Genomic DNA, 11690 nt, shown 5'->3' with positions numbered 1-11690 from the left:
GCAAAAGTAAACTACATTTTTACAAGTCAGGCTAGTAATTATCATTACGGGTAGGGTAGTAACTTTTTTGAGCAAATTGGGGCTTCTAAATTTTTCTTTTTCTTCATCTGGATGATGGTTACATACGTGTATTCGTTTCATGAAAATTCATCAGGCTATGTACTTTGTACACTTTTCCACATGCACGTTATACTTTAAAAATGATAACAATAAAGAAAGTTTTTAAGAAAAAAATTCTATTCAAATCAGAAGACATAAAAGTTTATGATTTCTAATTTCATCAAAGAATAACAAATTTTTAGGGAGTCTGGCTGGCTCAGTCAGTTAAGCATCCCACTCTGGTTTTTGGCTCAGGTCATGATCTCAGAGTCCTGAGATTGAGCCCTGCATTGGGCTCAGGCTAGGCTGCTGGGTGTGGAACCTGCTTAAGATTCTTTCCTTCTCCCTCTGCCCCTCCACGCACCCCTCCCCACCACCATTCATGGGAGCACGTGCTCCCTCTCACTCTTAAAAAAAAAAAAGAATAATAAATTTTCAAAGGGTTCTGCCAAGTTTCAAATTCTGTTATTTTCTTAGAGTAAGTCTGGGAGTAATGGCGTAAGACCATTCTGCTTTTTCCCAGAGATGCAAGCTGAAAGGGATTCTATTCAGTTGTGTGCATAAGTGTCAAGGAGAGCGGGAGTGTAGTCAGATGATAATTACAGAAGGCCTATACTTCTAACTATTCATATCAGAGAGAGAAATCTTAGGAACAAAGTCTATCAGAAAATGTTTTGAAGGTACTTCACATCTTTGTTCTGTCATTGTAACGTGTATAGTATAGGCTTCTAACACTTTTATTTTTAAATCGCAGATAAGAGAAGGTTATACAAATATGTGTATACAATGAGTTTTGACAAACATATGCATCCTGTAGCCAATATCCCATTCAAAATATAAAACCATAAAATTATCCTAAAAATTCCCTCATGCTCATTTCCAGTCTATTCTCCTCCAGGACAAGTATTCTGATTGCTATCACTATAAATATATATTTATATAATATTATAAATTACTCTATTGTATATTATTATGCATTTTATAAATTGTTTTATTATAATTTGATATATAATTACTTTAAAACAATGTTAAAATTCAGATGAATGGAAAAATAAAATAGGCATTCTTCTATCTTCATAATTTTTTCAGGCCAAAACCTTCTTCTTCTGGTAATCCTAATACACATTTGTTTGATTATTTAATTAGTACCACAGTTCACATATGCTCTGCTCTTTTTCTATCTTTTTTCTATTCTTCATTTCAGATAATTTCTATTGATCTGCCTTTAAGCTGATCGATCATTTCACTTAGTGTTTATTCTGTTAATGTATTTTTAAATTTCACATATATTTTTCATATTTAGGCTTTCTCTTACTATTTTTGCAGTTTTAATTATTTGATGAAATTCTCTGTTCTCACATTCTTTCCATCTTTTCCTGTAAATCCTTCAACATATTAATAATAATTAAAGTCCTTGTCAGCCACTTGTCATATCTGGATCTAACATTTGTTAGCTAAAGTAAGAGATTTCACCATGAGTCTGTGAATGAGCCACAATGTCAAGAAAATTAAACCCAACCACTTGTGCTACTGCTGTTTTCACCACCATAACCACCCCTACTGTCATCTAGGGGCTAGGCTTTTTTTCTTAAACCAGTGTTTGAGCCTGAAGCCCAGAAGGTGTAAGCTGAGGTTGAATGATTTGATTCAGTGGTTCCAGACATAGGGAGAGAGTACGAGGCTACCGAGGTTCCTTCTGCTTGTCAATCCCACATTCACTTCATTTTTCTTATAAAAATTAGACAAAAGGGGAAGCAGGGAGTTTTGTTATGCCAACCTAATTATTATTGTGTTGGGGGATTTTTCAAACATCAATCCATCCCACTTGCTCCTACTATCACCGTTGACTCAGTTGCCTTCTTCTCAACCTCAAAGTTTAAGGTCTCTGGCAGGCTTTCTCCATTATCTAGACCCAATTTTTGCTACAGAACCTTCTGCAGCTTGCTTCTCAAGTATGCAGGGCTTCGTCCTCTGTAAATCAGTTCGTCAAGGCTTTCTTGCATGTAAAATTCTTCAATAGTCACATAAATCACTTCATATAAGTCACTTCAAAATATCATCCATATTTGACTTGGTGTTACCATAAATGAAGGTCTTCCATATCTTCTCATATTCTATACTGAAGTGGAAATCCACTGAAGATCTATTTTAGTGTTGGAGGGGGAAAGTAATGTTTCTGGACTCACTAGGAAATGGTATGAGGATCTGAAATGATTATCATCTTCCAGAGGTTTCCCCAGCCTCAGCACTATTCTGCGGAAATTTTGGGCCAGACAGTGCTTTCTTGTGGTGGGGAAGGGGGAGGAGACTGCCTCATGCATTGTAGGATGTTTATTGGCAGTATCCCTGATTCTACCTACCACAGGCCAGGAGCACCACCACTCCCCTCATTATGACAAGCAAAAATGTCTCGACATTGCCATGAGCAGTCTCACTTCCTTTCTGAGAAAACCGTATTTTATTTTCTTTACATATGATTTGGCAAAAAGATATGTGACTTTTTAGTCAAAATGAAAAAAAGTAGTTTTCGCCCATTTGTAAACCTGGTTTTAATTTTAAGTGGGTATGCGTTTTTCATAAAGAAAATAAATTTCAAAATTTCCTCAAAGACAACTCGGCTTTAAAGCAGTCATTGAAAATGATTTTCTCATACCAGGCTATAATAGAAAGTTAGAAAACATTGCTGTTCTTTCCTCCAAACAAATACCCAGATGATGATGATGATGATGATGATGATGATGGTGATGATGATGATGATAATGACTGAGAGCCCTCAGAGCAAGTCTGCATAACTTGGCAAAGGAGTAAGGCTGAGGCCATACTATGCAGCATATGTGTGGATGCCTGTAGTCACAACAATGGTCTCAATGATAGAAATTAGGACAAGATTCTTGGCCAAAGGTGTCCCAAATGTCCATCTTATCCTTGGCATAGAATCTGGTTTTTAAATGATAAAGTCATGGAGGGTGGATTCCTTTAGTTTGGAATCCATCTGCCACCCTTCATCATTTCCAATTTTTTATTATAAGGACAGATTTATATCGTAGCATTATCTGTTTTCTTTCCAACATTGAGCTAAGCAATCTGGTGTGAAGCAAGGTCACCCCAGACTATTGCAAGTGGTTGTTTTCATCGATGGCAGAAGGGAGGGAAAAAAAGCAGAGATTCTATAACTAAATGGGGGGGCTCTGGACTACAAGTACTATAGGCTGGACACATTATGTCCTGCTTTCTGAAAACAAATTTCAAAATAAGGAGAACAAATAGCATTCTTTGGTAAATTCCACTTGGGCTCTAAGATATTATAGGATACTTTGTTCATCCTTAACTTTTATTTTCCTTCTAATTTAGGTTGTTTTTTTTGTTTTGGTTTGGTTTGGTTTTTTGACTGCTACAAGTGTACTTGGGTCTCCTTATCCATTGAGTCAATCAACCTCTAGTCTCAGGAAAAAGAAAACCCATAATACCCAATCACTACAAAGGGAGGGACTGATTCTTGTTGCTAAATGTTTCAGATATTTAACCTATAAGAGGCACTTCAAGACTAATTTCAACCATGCAGTTGGTTCAGTTGGGATAAAAAAAGACAAACTCTCGGGTCTAAAGTAGCACTGAGAAATGAATATGCTTTAATGTGATTTCTTGTCTTTGAAGTGGAGGGAGGAATGTTTTTATGCTGATTTCCAGTATATACATATGCTAGTTGAAAGTCATAAAAAGTATAATTGAGAGTTGTCACAGAAAGGAAAAATGTTCAGCTGTAGATGATTATGCTGTGGGTTTCCTCACTTTCATACTACAGAATTCCAGAGTTTGGAGGTATGTAGTCTCCTAGGGAGCCTCTGCAGGCTCCCATGACAATAGCTCTCCAATACTACCATATACTCTACCTTCTCTTCCATTACCATAGATAAATTCCCCAGGCTCCTACGTAAAGGCAACTCTTCCAACAATCATGAAAGCATTGTCATAATTATTCTCTCCAATCTCTCTCCTGTTCTCTCCTAAATCTTCATCAATCAGAATTTTGTCCTCAGCAATGTACAGAACTGCTCTTTTCAAAGTCCATAACAACCTCTAATGTTCAAATCTATAGTCCTCATCTTATTTTGCCTATCAGCAACATTTGACATAGAAGATCATATTCTCCTTGATGCATGTTCTTCGCTTGGCTTCCAAGAAACACTGTTTTTTCCCAAAGTCATTGATCACTCAGCCTTGGTTTCTGAGATAGACTGCATTAAAATAATCAGTCACTCACCTCTCCCGTGTATATACATCCTTGTGAAAAGACTTTACAATGCCTTCCCATTGCGTATATGGCTCATTTCTCCTTCGTCTGAGTTCGGGTTAAACTGTGACTTGCTCTGGCCAATGGTTCATTAGAAAATGTTTGCAAAAACCATTGTCATGAGAAGAACATACCTGGACTTGCCCAATAGTCCCAGATGGAGGCCTGGCATGTGAGCAGAGCTGCCACAGATAAACTGCCCTGGTCCAGCTCTGCCTAAAACAAAGCTTCCAATAAGCCTGTAGATACATGGGTGAGTGTAGCCAAGACCAGCTAAGCCAAGCTTAGAACCGCTAATTCTAAGACTTGTAAGATAAACAAATATTATTATACACCACTCAGATTTTGTGATTGCATTATGTAACCCTGGTTAAGAGATGCAGTCTCCTCTCCTTGCTTCACCTGTTATACTTAACTCCTTAACACTGGAGTGGCCCAGGCCTCAATTTTTGAATCTCTTCCTATCAGTTATATTTCAGTATATCATTTTCTCCCTTTATTTATTTAGGCAATATTTATACCAAAGGGAGTAACACAAAAATGGTGTGATAAAACCTAATTCAGAAATTAAAGGTCTGGGGCGCCTGGGTGGCTCAGTCGTTAAGCGTCTGCCTTCAGCTCAGGTCATGATCCCAGGGTCCTGGGATCGAGTCCCACATCAGGTTCCCTGCTCAGCAGGAAGTCTGCTTCTCCCTCTCCCATTCCCCCTGCTTGTGTTCCTGCTCTCGCTATTTCTCTCTCTGTCAAATAAATAAATAAAATCTTAAAAAAAAGAAATTAAAGGTCTGGATTCCAAGAGTGGTATAAAGTAATGGATAAAAAGTAGGCTTTATAAGCCAAGAATAGTCAATGGGGAGAGGATAGTGGCTTCAATAAATGGTGTTGGGAAAATATGATAACCACATGCAGAAGAATAAAATTGGATGCCTATCTTACACCACATACAAAATTAACTCAAAATGGATTAAAAACTTAAACATAAGTTCTTACACTATAAAACTTCTCAAAGAAAACGGGAAAATCTCCTTGATACTGATCATGGCAATGATTTTTTTTTCGGATATGACACTGAAAGCACAAGCAATGAAAGAAAAAAAAATTGATAAGTTGGACCACATCACACTTACAAACATCTGCATAGTGAAAGAAACAATCAACAAAATGCAAAGGCAAACTATGGAGTGGAAGAAAAAATTTGCAAATCATGTATCTGTTAATACCCAAAATACAGAAAAAACTCATACAATCAATACAATAACAACAAAAATCCAATTTAAAAATGGGCAGAGGAGTTAAACAAACATTTTCCCAAAGCCATGCAAAGGGCAAATAGTTATATGAAAAGTTACTCAGCAACACTAATTATCAGAGAAATGCAAATCAAAACCACAATGAGATATCATCTCATACCTGTTGAAAAGGCTTTCATCAAGAAGACAAAACATAACAAGTGTTGGCTGAAGTGTGGTAAAAAGGGAACCCTTATGTTCTGTTGTTGGGAATGTAAATTGGCTCATGGCTATGGAAAACAGCATGGAAGTTCCTCAAAAAATTAAAAATAAAACTATCATATGATTCTGTAATCCCACTTTCCTACTTCTGGGTATATATCCAAAGGAAATGAAAACAAAATCTCAAAGGCATATCTGTACTCCCATGTTTATTGCAGCATTATTCATAAGAGTCAAGATATGGAAAGAACTTAAGCATCTGTCAATGGATGAATGGTTAAGAAATATGTCACACACACACACACACACACACGAATATTATTCAGCTGTGAGAAAGAAGGAAATCTTGCCATTTGTGACAACGTGGGTGGATCTCAAGCGCATTACGCTAAATAAGTCAGACAGAGAAAGACAAGTACTATATGGCACCACTTACATGTGGAAACTAAAAAGGCCGAACTTAGAGAAAGAGAAAGTAGAATGGTGATTACCAGGGGCTGGAAGTTGGGGTATATGGGGAGATGTTGGTCATAGAGTATAATCTTCCAGAATGAATGAATAAGTTCTAGGGATATAATGTAAAGCATGGTGATTATAGTTAATGATACTGTATCATTACTTGAAAGTTGCTGAGAGAGTAAATCTTCAATATTCACACCCCAAAAAAGAAATGGTAATTAAGTGACATGATGGAGGTGTTAGCTAATGCTATGGTGATAATCATTATGCAATACATAGGTGTATCAAATCAACACATTCTACACCTTAAATCTGTACAATGCCATATGTCATTTATATCTCAATAAATCAGGGGCAGAGGGAAATAGGCTCTTTAACTACACAGCTATGGCCCACATCCTAGTTCTATGATCCCAGCTATGGGAACTGGGAACAAATATCTTAAAAAATCTTTGTGTCTCAGTTGCCTTATTTGTAAAATGGATAAAATGAAGTACCAACTGAATATCAACGTGAGAATTAAAACAATTCACATTAAATTCATTATATATTGAAAGAGTATCATGTCTTAGTCTGTTCAGGCTGCTATAACAAAATACCATAGACTGGGTAGTTTATAAACAGCAGAAATTTATCACTTGAAGTCCTGGAAACTGTAAGTCTGATATCAGGCTGCCAGCATGGTTGGGTGAGGGTCCTTTTCCAGATCGCAAACTCCTCCTTATGGCCTCACATGACACAATGGGGTAAGGAGTTGTATGGGGTCTCCTTTATACGAGCAATGATCTCATTCATAAGGGCTCATGACCTAATCCCTCCTAAAAGGCCCTCATGACGTAATCCCTCCTAAAAGGCCCTCATGACCTAATCACCTCCCAAAGGCCCTGCCTACTAGCACTATCACCTTTATGTTGGATTTCACTGTATAAATTTTATGGGTACCCAGGGTACACAAACATTCAGACCATAGCATATAATGAAGATTCAATAAATGAACTCTTGATATTTTTATTTAAATAGTTCTGTGATATTTTGATCATCAATCTTTCTGAACCTTAGTTTCTTCCTCTGAGCTTTATCTTTCTATGATTCAAATATCATAAAATATCAATAAAAAATCTTGATATGGCATTAAAATGAACCCTTGTCTGGTTAGTGAATTCCAATTTAAGGTATACATGATTGAGCTTCCTTCAGTACCCTTTACTAAAATAGTTGCCTTTTGAAAGGGGCTCAACATTTTAAGCTAATGAGATTATTTTTAATGGAAGATTTTTAGGCCTCAAAATAGACAGGTGGGAGAGAGAAGTTCTTAGACTAAACTATTTGAAATTATAGCATTTTTGGTACGTAGTGGTGGGCTGGTAATGTTTAACAACAGATTCTCTGAAAAAATATGTGCATGCATGTACACACACACTCATATATGTTTATTATAAATTTGTGGGTACAAAGAACTTATAGCACCTTATTTGCAAAAAATAAAACATATAGTATTCTTTGTTATAAACTTATATATCTAATTGATTCTTAGAGAATGCTTTCATTGATTTTGGCTCAACTTTTATATCTATAACCAGCCAATTGTTACAACCGATGAACAAATGTAGTTCCTAGATGGTCAGTTGATATTCTTGTTATGTTTATTGTAGGATACAGGTTAAACAATGAAGTTGTATGTTGTAACTTCACTTGTTTTTGGATGACTGTGTTGAGTTCCTCGCTGAACTATATAATAGTTTCAGATACTGGAAGAGTATTCCCCAAATTTGTAACAATTTCTAAATTGTTATAATTTGTAGCAATGCAATAGCTATAGGCACTACACATTTTAATTAACTATTTTTTAGAGCAGTTTTAGGTTCACAGAAACATTTAGAGGACGCTACAGAGATGTCTCATGTACTCCTTGCCCCTATACATGCCTAGACTCCCCCACTGTCAACATCCCTCACTAGAGAGGTACATTTGTCACAATTGATGAAACTACACAGACACGTCATAATCACCCAAAATCCATTGTTTACAAATCCATTGTTTACATGAGAGTTCACCCTTGGTATTGTACATTCTATAAATCTGGACAACTGTATAATGGCATATATCTATCATAATAATATCATACAGAACATTTTCACTGCCTCAAAGTCCTTTGTGTTCTGCCTATTTATTCTTTTTCCCCTCCAATCCCTGGCAACCACTGATATTTTTACTGCCTCCATAGTTTTACCTTTTCCAGAATGTTATATAGGTGTAATTGTAGAGTATATAGCCTTTTCAGATTGACTTCTTTCACTTAGTAATATGCATTTAAGTTTTCTCCATGCCTTTTCATGGCTTGATAGCTCATTTCTTTTTACAATTAAATAATACTCCACTGTCTAGTTGTGCCACAGTTTATTCACTTACCTACTAAAGGGCATCTTGTTTGCTTCAAGCATTGGCAATTATGAATAAAGCTGCTATAACATATCCATGTATAAGGTTTTGTGTGGACATAATTTTTCAACTCTTTTGACTAAATATCAAGAAGCATGATTGCTAGGTATAGTAAGACTATGTTTAGTTTTGTAAGAAACCACCAACCTGTCTTCCGAAATGGCAGTATTATTTTGTATTCCCACCAGCAATGTATGAGAGTTCCTTTTGCTCCACAGCTTTGAGAACATTTGATGCTGTCCATTATATGGATTCTGGCCATTTTAATAGGTGGTTAGTAGCTAGCATATCATTGTTGTTTTAATTTGCATTTCCCTGATGTTGTATCATGTGGAGCATCTTTTCATATGCTTATTTGCCATCTGTATATCTTCTTTGATGAGTTGTCCACTAAGGTCTTTGGCCTATTTTTAACCAACACTACAGACTTTTAAGTCTAACCTGTATTATTAATATTTCCACAATGTCTAGACCACCAACAAAATAATAAATCAACACAGTCATACAAAAGCCTTGACTTCTAGCAGTTACCAATATCTGGTATCTGTGGTGTAGATACTACCACCATGACCATTTGCAAATATTCCTACCATAGCCAATTTCAAGCTACCAAGAAGTCATGAACACAGTGTTAGGAAGAAATTTATAGTAGCATATAAATTAACTCAAGAGCACAGATAACAGCAAAATGTAGCAAAATAATTTTGGAATTAAGTAAAGTAATTAGGATTGATTAGGTTTTTATATGTTTGGTTTTAGTTTTTGTTTCAAGACTGATGTTAATTGTTCTGGGTTTTCAAAGAGTAATCATTTAATAACCAAAATGGATCAGAAAGTCATTTTATCCCTTCTCTAGGATCCAAGCAGGACTTCCCTAATCTGCCTTTATAACTCAACATTTCCCAGGGATTTTACATGTATTTTTCAAAATCCATGTTTCTTTTTTTCTTATTTTTAATTTTCTAAAGAAAAACAGCCTTAAAATAGGTACAGATAGGAAAAAAAAAAAAAGGAAAAAAAAAGTTCAGATAGAAGTTTCTGCTACTGGGTGCCTGGGTGGCTCAGTCCTTGAGCATCTGCCTTCGGCTCAGGTCATGATCCCAGGGTCCTGGGATCAAGCCCCACATCAGGCTTCCTGCTCAGCGGGAAGCCTGCTTCTCCCTCTCCCACTCCCCCTGCTTGTGTTCCCTCTCTCTCCGTGTCTCTCTCTCTGTCAAATAAATAAATAAAATATTAAAAAAAAAAAGTTTCTGCTACCTGGCTTCCTGAAGGAGTACCTCTCAGATGTGATAATAGTAGCATAATAAAAGGCTCCTTTTCTTCTCCGTTATTTCAGGGTTCAGGTTTCCATTTTCCCTCCTGTAACATCATTGGAAATGACATAATAGAAGTATCTGTTATATCAGACGTTTTCATAGTCCCTATATTGACCCTGATGGTCCTTCACAGAACACACACTAAATGGAACCATTATGGTTATTCTCAAAATGGACTGTCAATATAATTGCCACTGTACAAAAAGTGATATGAACATTTACTGCTTCACTGCTTAGACAGCAGATCCTTTTCAAAAATGAATGTCTCAGCAATTAAAATCACAAACATAATCATAGCAACAAAGGCTGTCTTCAACTCTCATTTTTAAAAAACCATGCTAGTTTTTCTCCCCATTTAAGTAAATAAAATGGTTCCACATTTTAGATTCAGTATTGATGTGAACTGAATAATGCAATTATACAGGATCTTTAGTCATATAATTATCTTTCATATAAGCAAATCACTTTATGCCTCAGTTTACATCTCTTGAATTAAATAATTCAAGATAAACAGTTATCATAAAGAACAATTTCATGGCACTTTAAGAGCAAATCAATCAGATTTGTATAGACTAATTGGGAAAGGAACATATACACATGGAAACACAGATATATACCACACACCCCACCACTCAATGAGCTCAAGAAAAATCCCAGGTACTTTTATGTCCTTTCCTGCTTTGTTAATATATTGTGCCAAAAGAACAGCCTGACATAGTTAGGCCAAATTTTAATCGAGTTAAAACTGTATAAGTGCCAGGAATTTTCAGCCTGATTTGAGTCAAAATAGCTGAATCATAAATCCTGCCCAGATTGACTCTGAAAAGAGCCCAAAAGCCCATTCCTTTGCACAGACTAGGGGCTGCAGAGCCATAATTTATTTCGTACACAAGATTAGATAGATTGCTGGACACTTAACATTTGGTGGGAAATGTACATTCTCACTAACTCAGAGACTATTGCAAGAGATAAGCCAAGGAAAGAGCATGACTAAAGGGGCAGGAGGAAGTGGAGAGTAGAAGGCAGTAGTACATATACACCATAGGGACATTCTCAACAGTTAATTTACAGAAAAAGCCAACCAGAAAATCTTTCAGAGGACCAAGGTTATAGACACCTATCTGATCATGCCTATTGAAGTGAGAAAATCTTTAAAACTAACTCTATCCAAAGAAAGGAGAGATATACTTTAAAACCGTTCTTCTCAAACCCAGAGCTAGAAATCAATAAAGTCACCAAAATTGGATGGGTGAGCTTTCCTAAGCATCAGATTGAAGGTCAGCCCCTTCCCTGATTTGAGACTTGATAGACACAATTGTGCCAGTTAGAATCAAAGTTTAGCTACAACCCTGATTTTTTTTCCTAAAAAGTTTTAAAGACATTTAACTTAATACATAGGCAAGTTATGGGGAATCCAGAATAAGCACATTTTCAAGCTATGGAACAGCTCTCAAAGAACATTTAATTGTATAATTTCCAACTCAGGAGCCAAAAGTAAGATCAACAAAAGGAACCTAGATAATTGGCTTCCATATACCTCTAATTTTATTTCTATTTTATAAACAACTAATATTTTCTGCTTGGATTTGTAGGGGAAAGGTTTGTATAATGTAGCTTTGCAAATCTTCACACTAC

Source organism: Neomonachus schauinslandi, chromosome 1, assembly GCF_002201575.2.
Source record: "Neomonachus schauinslandi chromosome 1, ASM220157v2, whole genome shotgun sequence".
In the NCBI taxonomy this organism is placed as follows: domain Eukaryota; kingdom Metazoa; phylum Chordata; class Mammalia; order Carnivora; family Phocidae; genus Neomonachus; species Neomonachus schauinslandi.
Note: the sequence above shows the minus strand (reverse complement) of the source record.